This window comes from Panthera uncia (assembly GCF_023721935.1).
Source record: "Panthera uncia isolate 11264 chromosome D3 unlocalized genomic scaffold, Puncia_PCG_1.0 HiC_scaffold_8, whole genome shotgun sequence".
Classification (NCBI taxonomy): Eukaryota; Metazoa; Chordata; class Mammalia; order Carnivora; family Felidae; genus Panthera; species Panthera uncia.
The window spans coordinates 12,377,637-12,400,645 of NW_026057586.1; the positions used below are offsets into that span (position 1 = coordinate 12,377,637).

General features: G+C 39.1%; 1 pseudogene; it reads left to right on the forward strand.

The window, feature by feature from the left end:
- The first annotated feature begins 7,538 nt into the window (after positions 1-7,538).
- Positions 7,539-12,533, forward strand: LOC125914286 (heterogeneous nuclear ribonucleoprotein D-like; annotated as a pseudogene).
- Positions 12,534-23,009: the final 10,476 nt, after the last annotated feature.

Here is a 23,009-nt window from a genome sequence, read left to right on the forward strand (position 1 = left end):
ACCCCAAGTGATTTTGAAGTTTAAGTACTTGATGGAGAACTTAACTTGTTTTATAAACAAAAACAAGCACCATGGAGAAAATACAAGCAATTGGATGAGAAGTAATGTCATAGAAGGTGGTTTGCTATTGTAAATATTGTAGACGAGGTATCTTTCTTTGACATTGGATCAAAAAATCTTAAATAAGAAGAGGATACAGGCCAACTTAGACAAATATTTGAGAGCATGTTATAAGGAAGGGAATAAGAAGTACTATGATCCTGAGGATGGAGTTTTCCAGTGATTCTGAGGAAAAATAAGGAGGCCATTGTGGTTGGAGCCGACTTAGGGACAGGAGACATGTGGTCAAAGCAAATGGCCTCATAATCAATGTTACAGAGTTTTAGTGCCATAGAGGGACTGCAGCCTGCAGTTGGCAGTGAGGAGAAAGAGAACACTTACCCAGATTCAGGCCCAGTGGGGTGAAGGCTCAGGGAGACAAAACAGCTGCCCCCTGAATACCTGTAGAGGAAGCCACGTCCTTCAGGGAGATTTAAGTTTAATTGAGGGTGAGTGGAAGGTAATTTGTAGAGAAGAGAGCAGGGAGTTTTATTTATGATGGACCATAAACTCCAGAGGGCTCACTGGAGAGGTTTTAGGAGTTAGGGAAGATGGAAGAAGGAGACATATTAAAGATATGCAAAGATATATAGTAATTAAAATGTGTGCAGTGAGGGGAAATCCGGAAGTCTGGGACTCCCTTCGGTGATTGACACAAACAGGTAATGGGCTTAATGAGATTAGTTCTAGCTGGTCTCAGAGGAAGCAGTGGTAGGGAGGCTGTGTGACAGGGGATGGGTTTGGGGATAGAGTTATGGAGGCTCAAATGGGAAGGTTTTATTCTGAATGTGTAGTCTTATCCCTCCAGACCCCTGTTGATTTGTTGTTGATATTTTGGGCAGAAAAGAATATATTTTGTGTAAGTATAAAGAGGAATAAAATATCTTTGTGTTCAGAATAAAAATTCTATAAATTTTTGTGTAACATAAATTTTTATTTCAAAATACCTACTGATTCTGGGGTGACTGGGTGGCTCAGTCGGGTAGGCTACTGACTTTGGCTCACGTCATGATCTTGCAGTTCACGGGTTCGAACCCTGTGTCAGGCTCTGTGCTGACAGCTCAGAGCCTGGAACCTGCTTCAGATTCTGTGTCTCCCTCTCTCTCTGCCCCTCCCCCACTTCTGTCTCTAAAAAATAAACATTTAAAAAAATTTTAAATACCTACTGATTTATTTATAAGTCTGAAAAACACTATAACTAAATTCACATTGTACTTGTTATAAACCTGGAATTATTTCAATGGCATTTCAGCTCTCTAAAATATCTATTCCCCCTTGCCTGCTAGAATGTCCACTCTTAAATTCATTCTCTCGATTTAAGTCAATTCTCAGAAAAGAGACGACCTCTATCATCTGCACATGTGGAAGCAATTTATCCAGGCCCTCCAAGAAGGTGTCTAGAAGATTAGATGTGCAGGAGATTATTGGGAGAAATACCTGTGAGAGAAAATGAGGAGGGGTGCAGAGGAAGATGGGAAGCCATCGGCCTGGTGCACCTCTCACCCCTGTGATGGGGAAGGCTAGAAAGAAAGGTCTTAGGTTACAGTGCAGTTTGAAGACAGTTTCCTGAGACTGATGGGGGTCCTCAAGCTGAAGTCTCCAGCCAGAGGAGCACTGTGTCTCAGAGGAAAGAACCTGCCTTAGTGTCCTTGCTGCACTGAGTCATTGAGCAGCCAACTGGAGTGTCACCTTGGTGCAGGTGCAGCAAAGGATCCAGAGCATCCTAGCGAGGCCTTTAGTCAAAAGTGTTTACTGCAGTAGGAAATCTGAGAGGCACATTTTCTCATCTGCTACAGTAAATTAGCAGGCATCTTCAAATAAGTTTAGTTAAATGCCATGTATGAAGGGCGTGAGATAATGCTGCAAAGACAAGTATTGACATAGAAGAGGGTATACAGAAAGCAGAAAGAATCCTTTGGGCAAAGAATGGCATCATGAGTTGAATTCGTGTTCCCTCTGTATTCATTTGTTGATGGCTTAACCTGCATCAAGATTCGATTATATTTGGAGATAGGGCCTTTAAAGAGGTGACTGTTAAAATGAGGCCCCTCGGGTGGGCAGTAATCCAGTCTGACTGGTGTCCTTGTAAGGAGAGGAAATGTGGACACACACAGAGACACCAGGGATGTGTGTGCACAGAGGAAAGACCATGTGAGGATGCAGTGGGAAGGCAGACATCTGCGAGTCAAGCAGAGATGCCTTAGGAGAACTCAGACCTGCCAACACCTTGGTCTCAGAGTTTTAAACTCTAAAATTAGGAGAAAATAAATTTCTTTTGTTTAAGCCACTCCGTCTGTGCAATTTGCCACAACAGCCTCAGCAAATTAATACAGATGTTTCAACGGTTAGAGCTCCCAACAGGAATGCCCAACCCATAGCATAATATGCCATTGTCACGGGAGCTGCTGGAATGTCCCTTCATTCTTTCATTTATCAGAGAAAGTTTCTGAGGAAGTACTTTAGGAGCACAATTAAAGTTGAGGCTCTACCCATGCAGAGGTCTAAGGTCACAGTTACTCTAAACAGAGAGAAACGCAGGAACAGAGGCTCTGAGTAGGGAAGCAAGACTGGATGAGCGCCTGTCAGGGATGGTGCAGGGGTCATTCCTATAGTATGTAAGGTATTCCCAGAGCCTCTGTGTTGTAGCTGCAGAAGTCACCGTTAACAGTGAGGTCCATTAGTGCCACCGAAAGCATCATTTACTGAGACGCTTTTCACGGTGAGTACAGGCAGGAATTGGAAAACATGGCGGCTCATCGCGTGTGCTTAGGTGATCTTAGAGGCCTTTCTTCATTGCAGTCTGTAGAGTCTGGTTAAAAGGCAATTTAGTGAAATTAGAGCAGATTGGCAAAGTGTCTAATCCTCTGATTTAAAAATAAACAGTGTGGAAAACTGTAACTTGTGATATACCTGTCATCGATGAAGAACACTGTATCCCATTCTAAAAAAGGATCTGATTTTTTCCAACTTCATTCGAGAAGTTATGCCCTTAATCTTCCAAACTTATTAAAACTGGTTTAGATGCAAGATAATATGCTTAAAGGAGTTCTTACACCTAATTTAGTGAACGCAAAGAACAGAATTTAGTTTTTCTTTTTTTATGATGCATACTGTACACAAATCTAATTAGAGACAAACTTTGTTCTTCATACAACAAGCTGAGAATTATCAAAATTAACACCAAAGGCCCTTGTTAAGTAGAAATGGATGTAGGTCAGAAATAGCCATGATTATAACTACAGATTTAGAAACTAACAAATTGAAGATATGTATATAAAATGAATAATGTAATTTCCAATTTTGAAAAGAATAAACACAAGCTTACATTTGGATTAATATTTTCACAGGCAGTTTACCTAGAAAATATGTGTAACAGAAAAGAAACCTGATTGTCTGTGTCAGTTATATTGGTCAATTCTGCTTTTAAGCCATACCCATGTAGCAGTAAAATCAATTTTCTTTGACATACACATTATGTCTCAATAAGTAATGGACTAATCAGATGTTTTATATGGTTTCACTTTGAAGAGAAAGAGGCACATAATCTTCCTGAAAGTCGGAAATGGCAGACATTCAGGGGTTCAGTGATTCTGAAGGTGGAAAGAAAACAGGATGCTTAACATGTTGAAAAGAATTACACTAAAATGTTTACCAATGATGCTCCGCCTTTACACATGACTTTGACAGTCCATGTCTTAACCTATTGGCCTCAGTGGAATCCAAGGAAAAATGTTCTTTAGAAGCAGTAAAAAATATACCATGGTTTATCTTAACTTCTAGATTAGATTGTTTATGCTTACTTTCCTTGAGCTGTCTACAGTAGAGATTTAATTTTCTAAGCACAATTCCAGGCTTGAGTATTTATGCAACTTATGCAGGTGGCATCAATGAGACTGTTAGGATCAAGTCTGTAGTTTAACTACTTGGGCTTGAATTTCAACACCGGCCTTTATTATCTGTGTAACCATGAACCACTTAACCACTGTGCATGTCAGTTATTTTATCTGTAAAATTTGAGTAATAATAACGACTTATTAAAGGGCCCTTAGGAGGATTGAAGGCATTATTTCACGTAAAGCAGTTCTAGCAGGCATAGGCACTGATAAGTGTCTGATACATATTAGCTTTCCTATTGCCTGAGCTCCAGAAAACATCCAAAGCAAAGGGTGCAGTGGCTGGTACTCTTGGTATATGGCAGAGCCCAGTCCAGGGACACATTCTCTAGTTTCTGAAGCTAGCTCAGAAGGTGATTCTGACCAGAGAATGTCACAAAACTGGCCAAGGCTCAGAGCTTCCTGAGATCTGCAGAGAGATGGACGGGTGAATTCCACTGAGCCTCCTGTATCTCCTGACGTAAATCCTGACCAAAGGGTCTTTTTGCTATACCTGCTCTTTAACACGTTTCGATCTCACACTATCAAGCTATGAAGATATTAACATTCCATTTCTATGAACAGTTTTTACTAAGTGCATCCCATCCCTCCATGGCTTCACAACCTCCAAGCTTCTCAGCAAGGCCTACGACACCTCTAGCCTGGTCTGCCTTGCATCCACCTTTCCCAGAATCATTACCTATCATGGCATCCTGCTCCCATAACTCTCTGGTTACAAGAATCTGGTGACAAGAATCACATGAGCAAGCTTGAAGTGGACTTTTTGCCAAGCAAGACTAGAATGACTCCAGCCTTGACTCACATTTGATTTATTTATTATTATTATTGTTTTAACGTTTATTTTTGAGAGAGAGAGAGACTGAGCACAAGCGGGGGAGGGGCAAAGAGAGACGGAGACACAGAATCTGAAGCAGGCTGCAGGCTCCGAGCTGTCAGCACAGAGCCTGACATGGAGCTCGAACCCACAAACCATGAGATGGAGACCTGAGCCGAAGTTGGACGCTTAACTGACTGAGCCACCCAGGCGCCCCCTTGACTCACATTTAAACTGCAACCCTTGTGAAAGACCTTGAGACAAAACCAATGGATTAAGCTACTCCCAAATTCCTAATTTGTTGTTTGGGGCAAAGTGGCATTTTGTTATGTGGCACTTTGGCCAGTTTTGTTACATACAAACAGATAACTAGTACACTAACAAAAAAGAGGGAAGAAGCCACAAGTGAAAAGCTTGAAAGTTGTCACTCCATCCTAACAGCGAGTAAAACATGAACAGATTGAAAAACCGGCAACTCTTCTTAGTGCGTAAGACAGGGGCGAACACAGGGCCAGCTGTTGCCCCAGAATCAGATAGGCTGAAGCTTGAGTTAGAAAGTTGGAAGAAGAGCTGAGGTTAGAGAGGAAGTGTGGCGTCCACTACTCTGATGCCTTCAGGGCTAGCAGACAAGCAGGGAGAACAGGAGAAGCAGCTGGAGACCCTAGCATACTCTTTGGCAAAGCTAGGAGGGTGCAAGCTAAGGGGAGTAAGGTCCAAGTGCTTATGACAAAGCCTAATTGTGATGCCAAGGGTTGGAATTCCTGAGAAAGTGCGGAAGAGTGCAGAGAAGGATATTGTGATGGACAGTGAAACAGACCAAACTCCCCTGGCCATCAAGAAGTTAATGCCCAAGCTCAGGCATGAGCCCGCATCCTTCAGGAGATACAGCAGATTGGGTGCCTAGGAAAAGTGGCCATTGTGGTGCCCAGGTGGGTGTTGCCCAGGACACCAGATTACCCTTGAAATACGGTACTTGGTTAATGCAGGAACAGCATGTATTCTTGTGTTCTAAACAACATGTGAAGCATCTGCCAAAGGTGTCTGGGGCCATCCACTGGTGTTTCTATTTGGTGATAGATTGGCAAGTTGATTATATTGCCCCCCTCCCTTCAAATGAGGGTTCTAAGTATGCCTTGGTTTATGTGGACATTGTGTCTGGTCTAACCCAAGCTTTCCCCTGTCACTGTGCAAACCATTCTGTCACCATCAGGGGATTAGAGAAACTGAGTACCATGAACAGATACCTTTGTCGAAAAGATAGTGATGGGGGGGGGGGGGGGGTCCACATTTCAAAGGTCATGATGTGCAAGACTGGGAAAAGAACCTGATATTGAATGGACATTCCATCCCCCCTATAAACCACAACCAGCAGGGCTGGTAGAAAGGAAAAATGAAGTATTAAAGCAGCAGGTTAAATTACTAACAGGTAAAACCACCTTGGCCAAGTGGACTAAAGTACTGCCCGGCCTTTGATACATTTGAATGATCAGCTGGTAGATCCTGTTGCCCCTCATGCCAGACTGGGAGCCCTGCAGAGACACCCAACACCTTAAAGGTACAAAAGTCACAGAAGATAGAAGTTGGCCGGACTCTGACCATGGATCAATGTGCTGTGCTGCTGAGAACATCAGGCATAATCGCGCCTGGGAAAGGTGTCATCTACTGGAATTTGCGGTGGGATGTTCCCATCGGGATGGGTGAGTTACTTCATACTCCTGGGGGAGGGGGAGCTACTCAGTCTCCCCTGGGGTCCCATTGTCCTGCTGCAGGCTGGACGTGTGGAAGCGCATGGTCCCTGGGATGGAACGCACACCAGTGCATGATGGGAGAATGCAGGTGTCCTGATCTGGCACATCCCGCCCCCACCATAGCTCCTCATGCCTGGTGGTGCTGCCTCCCCAGCCAACATGTATAGATGCACAACCAGGGGAAGTTTCTAAAGCTGCAGCCACATTAACATCTAAGGATCAGGCCACAGCTATAATTATTTTTTTTTAATGTTTATTTTTGAGAAAGAGAGGCAGAGACAGAGGGAGACAGAGAATCCCAAGCAGTCTCCGCACTGTCAGTGCAGAGCCCAGCGTGGGGATCGAACTCATGTGAACTGTGAGATCATGACCTGAGCCAAAATCAGAAGTTGGATACTTAACTGAACCATCCAGGCACCCCGGCCACAGCTATAACTCTTATAGAAGGACAGTGACCAAGTGGGCTTGACCAACAGTTGGTTATGTTGGCAGCTGCCCCTCTCTAGCTTATCAGGTTGCCATGGGGGGTATCACCGGGGAGGGGACTGGAAAGCCTAGAACAGTACATTGAGGAAAACAAGCTAGGACTAGTACTCTTCATTCATCTGACATCACCAGTACTGATCCAGAAAACTGGCTTGTGGCTCACACTGTTGATAACACCCGACAAGGGTATTCTTTTTCTGTCAAACTACATGGGCAGCCCATCAAACTGATGACCAGGAAGGCGCTTAAAATACCACCATCAGAGCACTCAGATTGGAATAAGTTCATGTAGCTCACACCAGGTAAAGGACATTTGAGCATCAGGGTACCCCTATGCTGGAAACAGAAATATCACTCTAAACAGAACCAACCCAGTTGTGCCAGGAATACGGGATGGATATGAATGGAACCATCCAGTCATTCTGTCACATTAAAGGAGAGCCAGTGGTTTGGCACTGACCCATTACTCCCCTTCAGGTATTCCCTGGGTAGCCCTGAATGGGACCCAGTGGTTGTGTGGCCCAGTCCGTGGCCATGGCTTCCACTTGGGTGGTTGGGGCACTTGCACCCTTGTTCTCCCTGGGCACAGAGGAGAATCCTCCCGCTGTAACAAAAATTTGTAACCTCACTCTCCTCAAGAAAGAGGGCACATTCTGTTTCTACTGGTATGATCATTTGGCTACAGTTTTTGTCCCCGCCATTAGCCTGAGGGCATGTGATAGCACACGTAGAAGCCCTTACTACGTTCACTAACAAGCCCTAAATGATAGCTGCCAATGGCTGTCTTTAGTGAACACTGAAAGGTCTCTAATTGGAAAAGCTGTGCTCCAAAATAGAACCGCCTTAGACATTATTATTGCCTCGCAAGGAGGTACCTGTGTCATTATAGAAACAGACTGTTGTGTGTTCATACCTGATGAGTCTGCTAATGTATCCTCTTTACTAAATCGCAGGAGGATGCAAATGAACTCTGAATAATCCTCAGCCTGGAGGACTCAGTAAATCAGTGGGCTCTTGGTGGGAAAAAAGTTACTTATTTTGGGAATCATTATCTTAATCTGTGCTTTTTTTTTTTTTTTTTTTTTTTTTTTTTTTTTTACGAACCTGAATTATTTCCATGGTATCTGCTTTCAAATGTAGCCAGATAGCTGCCAAATGAGCCACCTCCATGCTAGTGAAGCCCCTTGCTGACCACGCCAGGCCCATTGCAGAAGAGGGAGGCATGAAAAATTTTAACATCCAGTCGGTCTTGAGGGTTGGAGTGTCTGGGGAGGTCATCTAGAAGACATGGTCATGGGTTGACCGGCAAGTTGGCCCCGGGCCATGGGAGGCTCCTCCACCCTCTCCATCTTTGAAACATGCACCCTGCCTCCTGTTCCCAGAGCCGGCCACCTCCAAAGATGCTGCCTTGAGTGAGCAAGTGTTGTGGAAGCCATCTGAGCTGTATACATGATGGAACCCTGTTAAGGTCTCTCTATAAATGTTTGAGATCATGGCGAGTAGGTACAGAGATCTAGTGGTCTTGTGGCCACCTAGACAAGCCTCATAAGTAAGTTCCCTTGTGCATTAAACCTTCTGCCCACGGATCTGGATGGCTGCCTCTTTCCTTGGTTTCCCCCTGCCCTCCATGTACAAGGCCAGTTTTAAATTTCACCCAAGCAACTACCTAATTTGTGAACCAACATCTGTTGCCAGTAGACCTGCTTGCATGAAATGTTAAAAGAAGTTCTTTAGTGAGAAGGAAAATAAAATAGGTTGGGAACTCGGAGCTGTATAATGAAAGGAAGAGCATCAAAGAGGAAATAGGTGAAGGTGAAATGAAAGCTTTTGTTTTTCTTATTCTTTTTGAATAGTCACCATGCTATATGCTACATTCTCAGAACTTGTATCTCTCACAACTGGAAGTTTGTGCGCTTTGATCACCTTCTTGTTTTCTTCTATTTTTCTTATTCTTAACTGATCTAACATAATGGATTGTTCAAAATGATAATGGCAAAGTATTTGATTATGTATGCTTATATATATGTGTTATGCGTATACAGATGTAGATGTAGATTTCCTTAGTAGAAGTAGAAGTGAAATGAATGACAACAATACAGGGACAGGAGGGAGCAATCAGGATTATTTTGTTATTATAAGAAATATGTCTATTATTTATTTTAGCAAATGCTAATCTCCTTATCCCAGAGAAAGGGGTGGGGGAATTTCAAAATTGGCTCAAGATTTTTTTTTATAAGAGGTGTCAAAACAAAAATTAAGTGAAAGGAAAAAATTGTGTATTTTTTAAAGTTGACAAATCAGGTAAAAGAGAAAATATGTTTTAATTTTCTTGTCGGAATGAAAGCTTAGCAATCAACAGGTTCCTAGTTTCAAAAGAATCCACCTATGTCAAAAGTGAGAGACGGACAGACCTACAGATGTAGGAAGCTGAAGGTTAATACTGACATAACTGGGAACCAGAATAGGAACACAGAGAAGTGGTCACAAGCTTCTCAATTAGTATTATCGGTGGCTGTTGCCATGTTATAAGTGTGTTCTGTGGCCTTGTTGCAAACCGCGAGACATTTTTGCAAATAAATATTAATAAGTACATATGTATACAAGTTCTATGAGATGCATTCTAAGAAAATAATCCATATTGGAAGCAACAGAAGTCTTTAAACTTATAAATTCAATATATGTTCTTAGCCTTTCTAAAATATCCAAATATCACATCATTTGAAAATTAATCCAATAATGTTTTCCAAAGTTTGTAAGTATTGGACTGTTCACTAAAAGCTAAAGTCCTTTGTAAATACTTTAACAGCGGAATCTCACATAGAAGATGTGAATGTTGTATAATACTCTGATCCGAATACAGAAATTGATATAAAAATCTAAGTTAGCAGAAGTAATATTGATTTTAGTGGTAAAACCAAATGAGAACAAGCACACAAATATTCTCATTCTTAAAAAGTGGGATGAGCTTATATGGTGCCAAAAGTACCCTAACACCAATTAGAAGATTCTTTTTGGCTCACCTTAACAGTTCAACCAACAAAATCCTAAAATGAAAGAAAATTTTCTTCATCTGTAATATTTGTCATGGAACAAAAATCAACTATCAGAGAAGGGCACCTATATGTATGTGTATACACACACACACACACACACATACACACACACACATTATTTTAAAACTTCAAATTAAGCATGGTAACTTTTAAATATTAAATGAGTTATATTTGGGGGGGGGGGTGCCCGGGTGGCTCAGTTGGTTAAGCATCAGACTTCGGCTCAGGTCATGATCTCACAGCTTGTGAGTTCCTGTCCCGCGTGGGGCTCTGTGCTGACAGCTCAGAGTCTGGAGCCTGCTTTGGATTCTGCATCTCCCTCTCTGCCCCTACCCCACTCATGCTTTGTCTCTCTCTTAAACTTAAAAAAACTTAAAAAAAGTTTTTTAATAAACATATTGCATTTTTTAATTACTAGGTTATTTTATTTAGCAGTTATTTTGTGTATATATATCAAGTAAAAATTATTTTCCATTTTATTTTTGATGATTAGTTTTATGTGTTAGCTATGGTACCCAATTATTTAATCAAAGCTAATCTAGGTGTTGCTATAAAGATATTTTGTAGATGTTGTTAAAACCTACAATAATTTGACTTCAAGTAAAGAGGTTTGCCTTCAATGATACAGGTAGACTTCATCCAATCAGTAGAATGCTTTAAGGGCAAAACCTGAAGTTTACCAAAGAAGAAGAAGAAATTCTGCCTCAAGACTAAAACCTCAAGCCCTCCAGCCTGCAGACCTGCCCTACAGATTTCAGACTTGCCAGCCCCAACAATCACAAGTCGATTCCTTAAAATTAATCTCTTAACACACACACACACACACACACACACACACACACATTGATTTTTGTTTCTCTGGAGAACCCCCACTGATACAGTACTGAAATATAACATCTTAATACAGTATTTGTACATAATACTAACACCTACCTATTATGCTTATATTTTTACCAAAAAAACTTTAAAACTGTCAGTTAATCCTGTACTAGAAAAAAAAATGACTTCTTGCCTATCATTGTGATTATTTGTTATCATTTCCGAAGAGTAACGTGTGTCAGGAGTTTAGAAACATGAATAGGCATTTAACCACAGAGAATAGAGTGGAATGGAATCTGAACTAGTCAAATCCGGTTAAGAATATATTTGGGGGGGGGGCTCTTCCGCCACCATTTGAAATCCGGCTCCATACAATGCTCCACCACAGCTGTTGCCGTGACCCAGACTGCGCGCCAGCAACCCCCCACCCGCCCCCCGCAGCCCACAGCTCCACCACCATGGAGGACATGAACGAGTACAGCAGCATAGAGGGATTCGCAGAGGGATCCGAGATCAACCGCGAGCAAGAATCCACAGGATGACGGCAAAATATTTATTGGAGGCTTGAGCTGGGATACAAGCAAGAAAGACCTGACAATATTTGTCTCGATTTGGGGAAATCGTAGACTGTACAATAAAAACAGATCCAGTGACTGGAAGCTCGAGAGGATTTGGATTTGTGCTTTTCAGAGACGCTGCTAGTGTTGATACGGTTTGGGAACTGAAAGAACACAAACTGGATGGCAAATTGATAGACCCCCAAAAGGGCCAGAGCTTTAAAAGGGAAAGAACCTCCCAAAAAGGTGTTTGTGGGTGGATTGAGCCACGGTACTTCCGAAGAACAAACTGAAGAATATTTTGGAGCCTTTGTAGATATTGAAAATATTGCACTTCCCGTGGAGACAAAACCAAATGAAAGAGGACTTTGCTTTATCACATATACCGATGAAGAGCCAGGAAAGAAATTGTTAGAAAGCAGATATCATCAAATTGGTTCTGGGAAGTGTGAAATCCAAGTTGCACAACCCAACGAGGTCTATAGGCAGCAACAGCAACAACAAAAAGGAGGAAGAGGTGCCGTGGCTGGTGGACAAGGTGGTACTAGGGGTCATGGACAAGGTCAGGGCCAAAACTGGAACCAGGGATTTAATAACTGTTATGATCAAGGATATGGAAATTATGATAGTGCCTTTGGTGGTGATCAAAACTATAGTGGCTGTGGCTGTGATTATACCGGGTATAACTAGGGAGACTGTGGATATGGACACAGATATGCAGACTACGGTGGCCAACAGAGCACTTATGGCAAGGCTTCTGGAGGGGGTGGCAAGCCATACTAAAGGAGGACTTTGGAGAAAACAGGAGGAGATTGCTAAACCCATCTTGCAGGACGGACGGCATTGAAGATCAGCCTTCTGTTGATCTAAGGTGATTATTTTGTAAAAGACTTCGTAGCGTACAAGACACAACTGTGTCCAACTGTATATAGCCGCCAATTAGTTTTCTTTGTTTTTACTTTGTCTTTTGCTCTCTGTATTATGACTCAGTGTGGAGTTGTGTTTATACAAATTTTATTTGTGTGATTTCATGTTAAACCTCAAATAAATGCTTCCTTATGTGATTGTTTTTCTGCATCAGGTACTAAAAAGCTCTGTAAAAGTGTAACTGAAAATAAACAATAATTAAGGCACAGTTTATTTTGTAGGGAATATTGGTCCATAGGGAGAAACGGTGGTCCTTTTTTGAATAGCCAGCTACAGTGTCCCCCTGTTCCCCATTTTTCTTAGATGTATTCTATATTCTGAGGCTTCATTTCCCTGCTAACTGAGGTTTCCACCACACCTTTAATATTTCTCTGTGCATTTGGAGACCTTGTCATAGTGTTGTCATTAGTGGAAGCTTTCTAGCCGACCATGAATCTTCTGGATTATATTGTGAAGAAGTGTGCCTTTTTAGCACAAAGCATGTTGGTAGTTCCTTTTCATAAATAGAAGCAGTTGTGCTTTGTTCCTGTCTCTGGAAAGCCATTGGTTATGACACACTCAATCAGAATCTGGTCTGTTAGAAAGAGCTTTGGCTAATCGTAATACCATGACATTACTTGTTTTCTTGATTAAAACATCCAGATATACCCAGGGAAAAGGCAGTCTTAAACAGTGTGTTGGAGCTACAGTTTAAGAGTATCAGAAATTGTTACAAGGATTTTGGCAGAGAGGTATGAGGTGGTTAAAATTTGAGCAAAAGTGAGATGCAGATATTTGAAGTAGGGACTTGAGGAAGTCGGTTGTATTCTACTGGTATTGTCGCAGCAAGCACCAAACTGAACAAAATGTTTTCTTGTGGGGCGTTTTTTAGGAAGCTATATTGGGTGTTAACTGTTAATGTGGTGTGAGCTCTTAGAAAAAGTCATGCTAGTAGGTTTCATCATTTTTAATGCATTAGTGCTTGAGCTGCGTAGTTAAACATCCCGTATTCAGACATAGGAAGGAGTCGTGAGGAAAAGTATACTTTAAATTTTATGTATGTCGATGCAAATCTAAGGTGACCCGAGTTATTACAACAGATTTTCCTGGTGAGTCAAAAAGCAGTTTTAACTGTAGATTTTGAAGAATTTCCTGGGTAAATTTAAGCTTTAAATTTTATATTCACTGTCCTTGGATTTAAGTTTTTTTGTTTTGTTTCTGTGGTTCTACATTAGCCTTTAGGATTGGCATACGGGTTCTTGTGCAGAGTAGTTGACCTCACCTTCCAGGAAATGTAAATTTTTTATGCTGCTGAACCTGCCTTTTGTTTTATTTGGTGCCTGCAACTTTCTTTGTTTAAGGATGTTTGTACTTGCTAGCTATCAAGTTACACTGCACTTGGCCTTGTTTTGCTCTTGTTTTGCTGTTTGACCTTAAACCTAGGCCAAGTACCAATGTTGGTTATTGCAAGGGACTGCTTATTCTTTCAACAGGCAACCTTAGGGAACAAGGGAGATTTTCATTTTAAGTTATGTTGTCAAAGTCTGTCAGTGCAGTGTCTAGGGCAGTGAATCCTGTTAAGTTCAAATTTATGATTAGGTGACAAGTTGACGTTGAGATTGATTGTCCTTTCCCTGATCAAAAATGAATAAAGGTTTTTTAAACAAACAAACAAAAAAATGTTTGGGGGCATTATTCTCATGGGTTTTTTTGGAGAAAACTCAGGGACTACTGGGTGGGGAGGGGCAGCCATCAGAAGGGAGCATTGTTCCCTTGCTGTCAAATTCTAGTCTTCACCTATACTGGCTGACTTCACACTTGATTTATACATCAGGTCTCTATATACAGCTTTATTCAAGCATAGGATCCCACTGCTGCAGATTGAAAATCATTGCCTTGCCAAATAAATCGCAATCAGGTTAGATCGGAGGCATATGGGTAATAGAAGTGAGGAAATGGAGGGGTGCCTGGGTGACTTAGTAGGTTCGGCAACTGACTTAAGCGTAGGTCGTGATCTCACAAGTTGTGAGTTCAAGCCGCACACAGGACTCTATGCTGACAGCTCAGAGCCTGGAATCTGCTTTGGATTCTGTGTCTCCCTCTCTCTCTGCCCCTCCCCCATTCTCTCCCTCCCTCCCTCTCTCTCTCTCTCTCTCTCAAAAATAAGTAATAAAACATTATTATTCTTTTTTAAAGAAGTGAGGAAATGGATACCGCATGAACAACCCAACCTCTCCTTCCTTTTCATAAAGAAAATGTCACAGATTTTTGAAGTCCGAGTTTGGGAGCTATTTTCCTCTTTCCTAAAAAACAGCCATTATTTTAGATAGAAAAGTTTTCCCAAGTCAGAAACTTTCTTCAGAGTTTTTTTTTTCTTTTGATTTTTTTAAATAAACAAGTTCTCGAGAATTATCAAAATTAATTTTACAAAAGGAAAATATCATTTTAATGTGAGAAATCAATATGAATAAATATTAAATTATCCTTAATTTCTGTTTTCTTCCCTCCGTTGTCCTAATTGTTTAAGAATCTCCTAGAGCTCGTGTTCATCATCGCCTTTGCCACATTCTGCTTCTGTGGTTATGATTCCATCAGGTTTTCCACTCTAATAAAATCTCTGTTTGTGGATTTATAATTTCATTTCAAGTCTTCCCTACAGAATGACAACCTTTGCCCAGTAGACAGCTTCTTTATTTTAAATTCAAGAGGAATATGCCAAGTAGGTTTCTCACTAATACACATATAGCTCAGTGTTCTTTTAGTAAGATGTTATGTTTATTTTTTTCATAATTCAGCAACTGATTTAGTATTAGGCCTCTTTAGAAAATCTGAACTCAAGAACAAGGCAGGTCCTCACTCAGCCATCATCAAAATAACGCACCGAGGTTTAGTGTCTTGATATGCTCAAGCCTTACGTTTCTAAATCATTTAATGTGACCTTACCTTCTTGGAGAATGGAGAGATTTCCTGAGGCTAAGCCAGTTAAAGTTGCTTGGCATTTGTGCTATTTTGGGAGGTAATAAGCTATTCCCTCCGTGTTCAGTGTCACAGACCCTAGTGTTTACACCATATTATAAAACCTGATGACAGACAGCATAGCACCAGCTGGCAATGTGACCTTTCTCTCCCTTAGTGATTCTGTACAAAGCAGGCCCTTTCCTCTTTGTCTTTCTGCATCCTCCCTCCATATAGTCTTGGCCTCAGCTTTTGTGGAATCAGTGAATTAAATGAGATTATACAGATGAGACAGCGTGAGTGTGATTGAAAGTATTTGTATGACTTGATGGCCACCTGAAGTCTTAGCTTCCTCTCCTGATGCCTGATGCCTTCATTTTCTTTATTTGGTTGATAGGCAACAGGGTAAAGTGAGAAGTGTGTGCCTTGTGACAATAGATCTGGATTTGAGTTCATGTCAAAACAGGAACTAGTGATGAATGATGGCAGAACGATTTGACCTGTCTGAGCTTCAGGTCCCTCATCTGTAAACTGGGGGGTTAAAATACCCACTTCTGAATCTATCTTTATGAGTGTTATAAAGTGTTGGCATCCAGTAGGCCTCAATGCATTATAGTTATAATAATGATAAGGATTAACTTTTCTGCAAAAATGGTATTGATGAAGAGTTTAATTTTGATCATTTTAATACTCACCAAGAGAGAATGGGCCAAACTGGTTCATTCTTCACCGACTACTGCCGTTGGATGGAGGAAACAATCACCAGAGATAACCTGGAATATGGCCAAATGGAGATTTGCTTCTTGCGAGTTGACTGGCAGGCACTCAGAACTCTGTTATTTACACTCCTTTCTGACACTGGTGTATAACTCCTGTGTTCATCAGAGTCCAGACAGTGGCAAAAGAAATGAGAGGAAAAATTTTTTTTATCAATCCCAGTTTAAAAAAAAAACACTCTAGTAAAAACAGAAATTTCTGGAGGAAAAAAAAAGTTCAGATTAATAAATGGAATACAGTGGTTGCTTCTCTGTATAGCATGAAGCTTTTGAGAATCACAGGCCTAGTATGAAACAGGTCTGAATTTAAACTTTATTTCTGGGGGCACCTGGCTGGCTCATTTGGTAGAACATGTTACTCTTGATCTCAGGGTCATAAGTTTGAGCCCCATATTGGACGTGGAGCTAACTTAAAAAAAATTAAAAATAAATGAACTTCCTGCCTTCCTCCTTTACATATTATGAGAAACGTGAAAAATATGAAAAGGGACAGAGTTTATGAGGATGACGGACAATTGAAAAATATTTGGAAATATTGTCGTCAAATGTTAAATCTTAAAACTTGAACCTACTTATACATAGTTGGATAGAGTGTCTTCACATGTTGTGATATCCCTATAAAAATTACTTTTACCCATAATATCAATGTTCAAACACTTTGTAGAACAGCAGGACAAGTTATTACAGAACATGTTCAGAGTCCATTACAATCTAAGCTGGAAAATGTTTTAAATGAAACCCCAAATTCTCATTGATTCTTTCCCATAGCTTATACATTTTGGAGTAATACAGCTCAAATTCCTGTTTGCATCCTGCTTTTAAAACCCTCACTGCTCAGTGGGTTGGCTGCTCTGTTGCCTATTCTGTAAGCAACCTTGGCTTTCCATCTCAGAAGGAATCAATGGAGTGGGGGGGTGGGGGCAGGACTCTTTTCAGGATATTTTGTTCTCCAAGACAAAATCACTAGTCATTAAAAAAAGTGTTATTATATACCATATACTTTCAAGTAACTAAATAACAATGAACTCAACATTAACTCTGTAAACATTTCAGTTTGCAAGGCACTATTCCTTCATATTTTATTTCTGACCTGTGTAAGGGCACCAAAATATTCTAGGACACCAACAGATAAGCCAAACAGTAGTTAAAAAGTTTATTGCCTCTAATACACTGGTATTAAGCAAAAGGAGGAGAAATAAGTCAATAATCATAAATGGATTTTCTACCAAATGAAAAGCATTATCATGAAAAACAATTATACTCCTAGAGTTTACCATCAAAAAGCTTATAATCTAGTAATTAACCTTTTACGGCAAATGCCATAGTGGGTGTTATTCCTTTATCTGGAAAGGATGTAAACCGTAATCTTAAAAGTGACACTGGTCACATTCCAGATTGCTAAAATAATGTAAGGACAACCTCAGTACGTGAAGAAATTAGTTTTTCTTAAAATTAGGTCTTCTAGATGATAATTTTATCATGAAAATTTAAAACATAAGACTACTACATTCTAAACAAGCAATAACATGAAGAACAGCCTTCAAACTCAAACACCTGGAGATTTCATTATCTGCTTGCGCATTCCCCCAACTAGATGTGCCTTTCATACAGAAGAGTTTATTAAGAGCATAGTAAACAAAAGGCTATTTTGCTAGCCAGAGAAAACTGTTCAACATCTTTGGGAAATATCCAGAGACTATTGTTTCCTCATGTGCTGCATCAGGAAGAATTTTGTGGGTTATCAAACATAACCCCATGCTCTCAGTCGAATCACTCCCTCATTCATATGTGATATCAATAATGTCAACTGCAGTGTTGTTTCTGAGTAATATATCGATGTGCCATGATTCATGGAGAATTAAGGGAAGCAGAAACTGCTGATAATGGAAGTGCATTGAATTTGTTTTATTTCTATTTGGTAGCAGTGGTGGTTGGATATTTGAGGAGAGGAGGCCAAGGAAGAGAAAGATAAGAGCTCCTGTTTCTATAAATCAAAAAGTCAAACTACAGTAATACACTCAATCAGAGTTAAGAATTAAAAAGAGAGAGAGAGAATAAGATAAATAAAAATTGATAGGAGAAGCTAATTACTCCAAGTGTTTATATAATAATAACTTTAGCAGAATAAAGAATACCTATTTCAAAGTGACAGTTACCATTAAACTTATAGTATAAGGTAAATCCATTAAAATCACAACAATTAAAGGGATACCTAATTTTATCATCACTATTTAATATTATATAAACATAGTTCAACGCAATGAGATAAAAATATGGAAATCAAAGACTTACATGTTAGAAATGAGAAGGTAAATTTGCATGCTCTATGATTATACATAAAATTTGCAACAAAATCAAGTAAAACACTGTTCAGATTCATTAAATTAGAGAAAATGAGCAACATAAAATTAGCACAAATAAATGAATATAATTCTAAATGGAACGAAAGGGGGAACGTGTATTGATATCAGATGCTAGTCTACAGAAGGCACAATAAACTAGTCTTACATTTTTATGCGGTGCCAAATGTGGTATCTGTGCATATAAGCCCAAGTCGCTGGAAGTACAAAAAGAGTCTGATAACTCAGTATTATAATAGGAAACTTTAATATATTTTTTCTGGATTTTACTGCTTAAGCAGATATAGTATAAATAAGTTACAAAGCAGAGGTTACCAATAATGGCCAGTGGATGTAAAGGAATCCATGATTTTCTTTTAGGGGGGCCAGGAACTCCTTGAATTGATAGGTAATATTTTATGAATACATTTTATGTATCTTCTACAGAAGAGTACTCCCCACCTAAGTTACTCTGAGATGCAAAAAGTGTTAATTGGTATAAAGTGTCTAGATAATTTCATCAAGGTATTTCATGTGTATGTGCATATATATATATATATATACACACACACACATATATATACACACACACACACACATACACACACACACACACACATATATATATATATATATATATATATATATATTCAACCACTTTACCATAAAAAGAAATTGTGGGATATCTATAAAAATCTATGACGATGCACTATATACATCTGCACATATATAGATACATACACAGAGTATGACTTGAACTCCTTCTCTAACACATTTAAAAGGCCACATTCTCTAACCATGACTCAACAATAGTAGAACTTAAAAACAAAAGAATAATTTCTAAAATCTAAACACTTGAGAAAATTAATATGTTCTTTTTAAAAAATTTTTTAAAGTTAATTTATTTTTATTTTGAGAGAGAGAGAGAGGGGCAGAGAGAGACGGAATGAGAGAAAGCGCCAAGCAGGCTCTGCACTGTCAGCATGGAGCCAAATGGGAGGCTCAAACTCAAGAAACATGAGATCATGACCTGGGCCAAGATTAAAAGTCTGACACTCAGCTAACTGACTGAGCAACCCAGGAACCCCGAAATTAATATACTCTTTTAAAAATTAGTACGTCTAAATAAACCATAGGCTAAGAAAATGTGAAATATAATATAATATGTCAGAAGTTGTGATATCCAGCTGTCCTCAAAGGAAAATTTAAATCTTTAAAAGCTTCTATTATTGAAACTTTTTATGAAGCTAAATAATTGATTTAATGTAAGAATTAAGAAAATTAAATAAAAAGAAAAGCACAAGATATGGATAATGATGAGCAGAAATTAGAAAGGAAAAAGAAATTTCATTAATAAATGAAGCAGGAGCTGGTGCTCTCAAATTGTCATTAAGATATCCAAAACCCTAGCAAGTCTAAAAAACGGAAATACATGAGAGGAAATGCCAAAGTAAAGTAAAAAAACAACAACAACAAAAAAAAACCATTATATTCAAGGAATAAGAGGATTCCTTTTTTTAATGAAAGGAACACTGCTGTAAAACACCAATTTAGTTCAAAATGCAGGAAAAAATAGAAAAAATTCTATGAAAATATGAATTACTACTATTTTTCAAAGACATTAAGGAAATGAAATAGAGCCATAACTGTGACTGACGATCAAACAACTACTCCCAAAACACACTAATCAAGGGTTGTCTTGGATAAAATTCTGTCGTCAAAGAAAAATTATTCTGGTGCCATTCATATTGTTATCGAGCAAAGAAAGATATTACCATAGATGCAGATATCCTAAATAAAATATTAGCAAATGGAATCCATCAGACTAAGATAGCCTTACACAGGAGAGTTTATTAAGAATGCAAAGATTATTTAACATTCAGAAATACATGATGATGGTGATGATTGTAACAAGGATGAATTTAGGATCAAATTATTTATTTCAATAGATACCAAGAGATCATTTGATACAATTATCCTTTAATTAAAAAAGTCTTTGATAAATAAGAAAAAAGATATCTTCCTTCTTAACACTAAAAAGAGTTGATTAAAACAAAGAGCAAATATTCCCTTTTAAGGAACATAAAAGACAAGACTACCATCTGTAACCATGGCTGTTAGCTAACAGTCTTCTCTAGGTCTTTATAAAATCTGTATCTATAAGTGTATTCTTTCTAGGGAAGCTGTACTACTACTCGGTTTCAGACACAGTGGAAGAGAGTTGGGGAGGAATAAGAAATCCTTATTGTATTGGCAAGAGACTAGCAGGGCTTTTCTATGTAATTAAATTCTTCACCAGATGGTTACTTAATGCCTGCTCTCTGCCTGTCCCTTTTGTGATTCAGGTATAAATAGTGCAAAGAGGGTTTCTGGATTTTGATCATTTCTATTATTTCCAGTTTAGTGATCTAGAATCCAAAGACTTTTGAACCAAGTTGCTGTTAGCATACCGCTTTAATGCTTACCCTAAATAAGTCCTACAACTTTTAGCAACCAAAGGATGTTTTGCTGAAAAGCAGCTGAGTGTTTAAAAGCACAGCACCGAACAGCCTGAGAGGAAACACCGCTCTATCACTTACCATGTGACTCTGGGCAAATTATTTGCTCTCCCTGTGACTCTGTTTTCTCATCTGTAAGTGGGAATAGTAACGATACTCTTGTGTCGTAGGGTAGTTGTGAGAATTAGCAGAACTGATAAGGTAACAAACATTTAGAACAGTGCTGGGTTATGATAAGAACCATATAAATAAATGCTATTATTACTTAAAAACTGAGCATGATTTATTATCCCGAGGATAATTTTTTTTATTTTTTCATCTTTCTCATCTTTGTAAGGGTTTAATTGAGGAAATAAATGGCTTACACTGAATAAGGAAGGCTATCTCCGTCGATATTTTCATTACAGTCTTCCTCAGAAATCAGAGAACACAATAGTATTAAATAATAATCATTTAGTATCCATTCTTATTATTTCTATGCACCCAAAGTACTCTTTTTGAGAATTTAAACACCTTAATGGTGATGTTTGACTAAGAGAATATGAATATGTTCCAACGTATCAGGAAAAGTTACAAATTATGGCATCTATTTTGTTCTTTTGCCCTATTCAAGAGATTAAAACACATTCTGAGTATCATATGTCAACCTATATTGAAAGGTAGTTCACAGGAAGCAGGAAAAACTGGGTGTGAATATAAAGGACCCATGGTACAGTCTATAAATACTCCTTCAGCTCCTGAAGGCTCTTTTTAGGGTTTAGTCTTTTTGGTTTCACATGATTGCTTCCGTACCATTAGCAGTGAGTCTATTCAAATAAAAATAAAAAGTAGCACTTAAAAATGCTCTTTGGCACTTCAAAAGGCCATATATTAGAGAGCTAATTGGTATAGCTTTTACAACTTTCACATTGATTTTTTTCCCATTGATTTTCCCCCCCTCCTTTGAGCTGTCTTTTCATCCTGCTACTAGTATGAATTCTGCTTTTCGGTTCTTGAGTAGTTTGCACTCAAGAGAAGATGGTGAGAGTGACAAGCTTCCCAAGAGCTTTTGTTCTTCTGTGCTGCCATATTTTAATTTCAGGCAAGTACAACTAGTTGAGAGTATACCGATTGGACTATGTTGGAAACCTTTCTTCTTTGGAGACTTAAAATTTTCCATGAAAATGAGATATTCTGGCAATTCAGCCTGGGAGCATTGAGTTTCTCTATGCAGAGTCTCCCCCCTTAAAGAATTTGGGGAATGACAAGATTTTCTTCTGAGCGCTAATTTCTTTCTAGAGTCACGAGCTAAATACATACATTTTAATGTTTCAGAAATTGGTATTCTATTTTCTGTCATCACTATCATCATCACTACATATCTGATTATTTGACCCCTTGTTTTGTTACAGTAATTTTCAGTAAATTATAAACATTTCAATAACATGAGATGATAGTTGAGGAAACACATTGGAGAAGGTCCTGCAAACAATTTGAAGAATATATATGTAAGAAATGCTTCCAAAACACATAATTGCTTCAGACTTAGTAGAACATTTGGTGTCTTCTCAATGGTGAGTCCAAGGCCTGTACACTTTCCTCTGTCTTCTAGATGAACTAATCAGCCTCCTTCTCCATTACCCTTGTTCTATTCAGTGTTTTTACATTAAATAAAGTACTTAGTTTTTGTATTTGGCCATGCTTGGAATAAGGTCAGGTCAACATTCATAGAGAAGATAAATCCATTAAGGAGATATTTAAAGAGAAAATCAACTTGCAGTGGTGACAGGTTATGGGGAGAAAGGGAGAATGAGTTGACAAAAAGGGTCTCCAAGTTTCCAGCTGGCTCTGCTGTGTGGTTGGAGCTGCTTGAGAGATGTTTGAGGAAGGTGTGGTCAGGGGTGAATATCCTGAGTTCAGTTTGGGACATGATGATTCTGAAGTACCTTGGCGACATCCGAGCAAAGATGTCCAGTAGACAGTTGGCTGTAAAAGTGCAGAAGCTAGAAGACATCTGAACGGGTATGCCATTTTATTTGTTAGAGACTTCAATGTTAAAATTTGGGTGGAGAATGCCATCAGAGTGA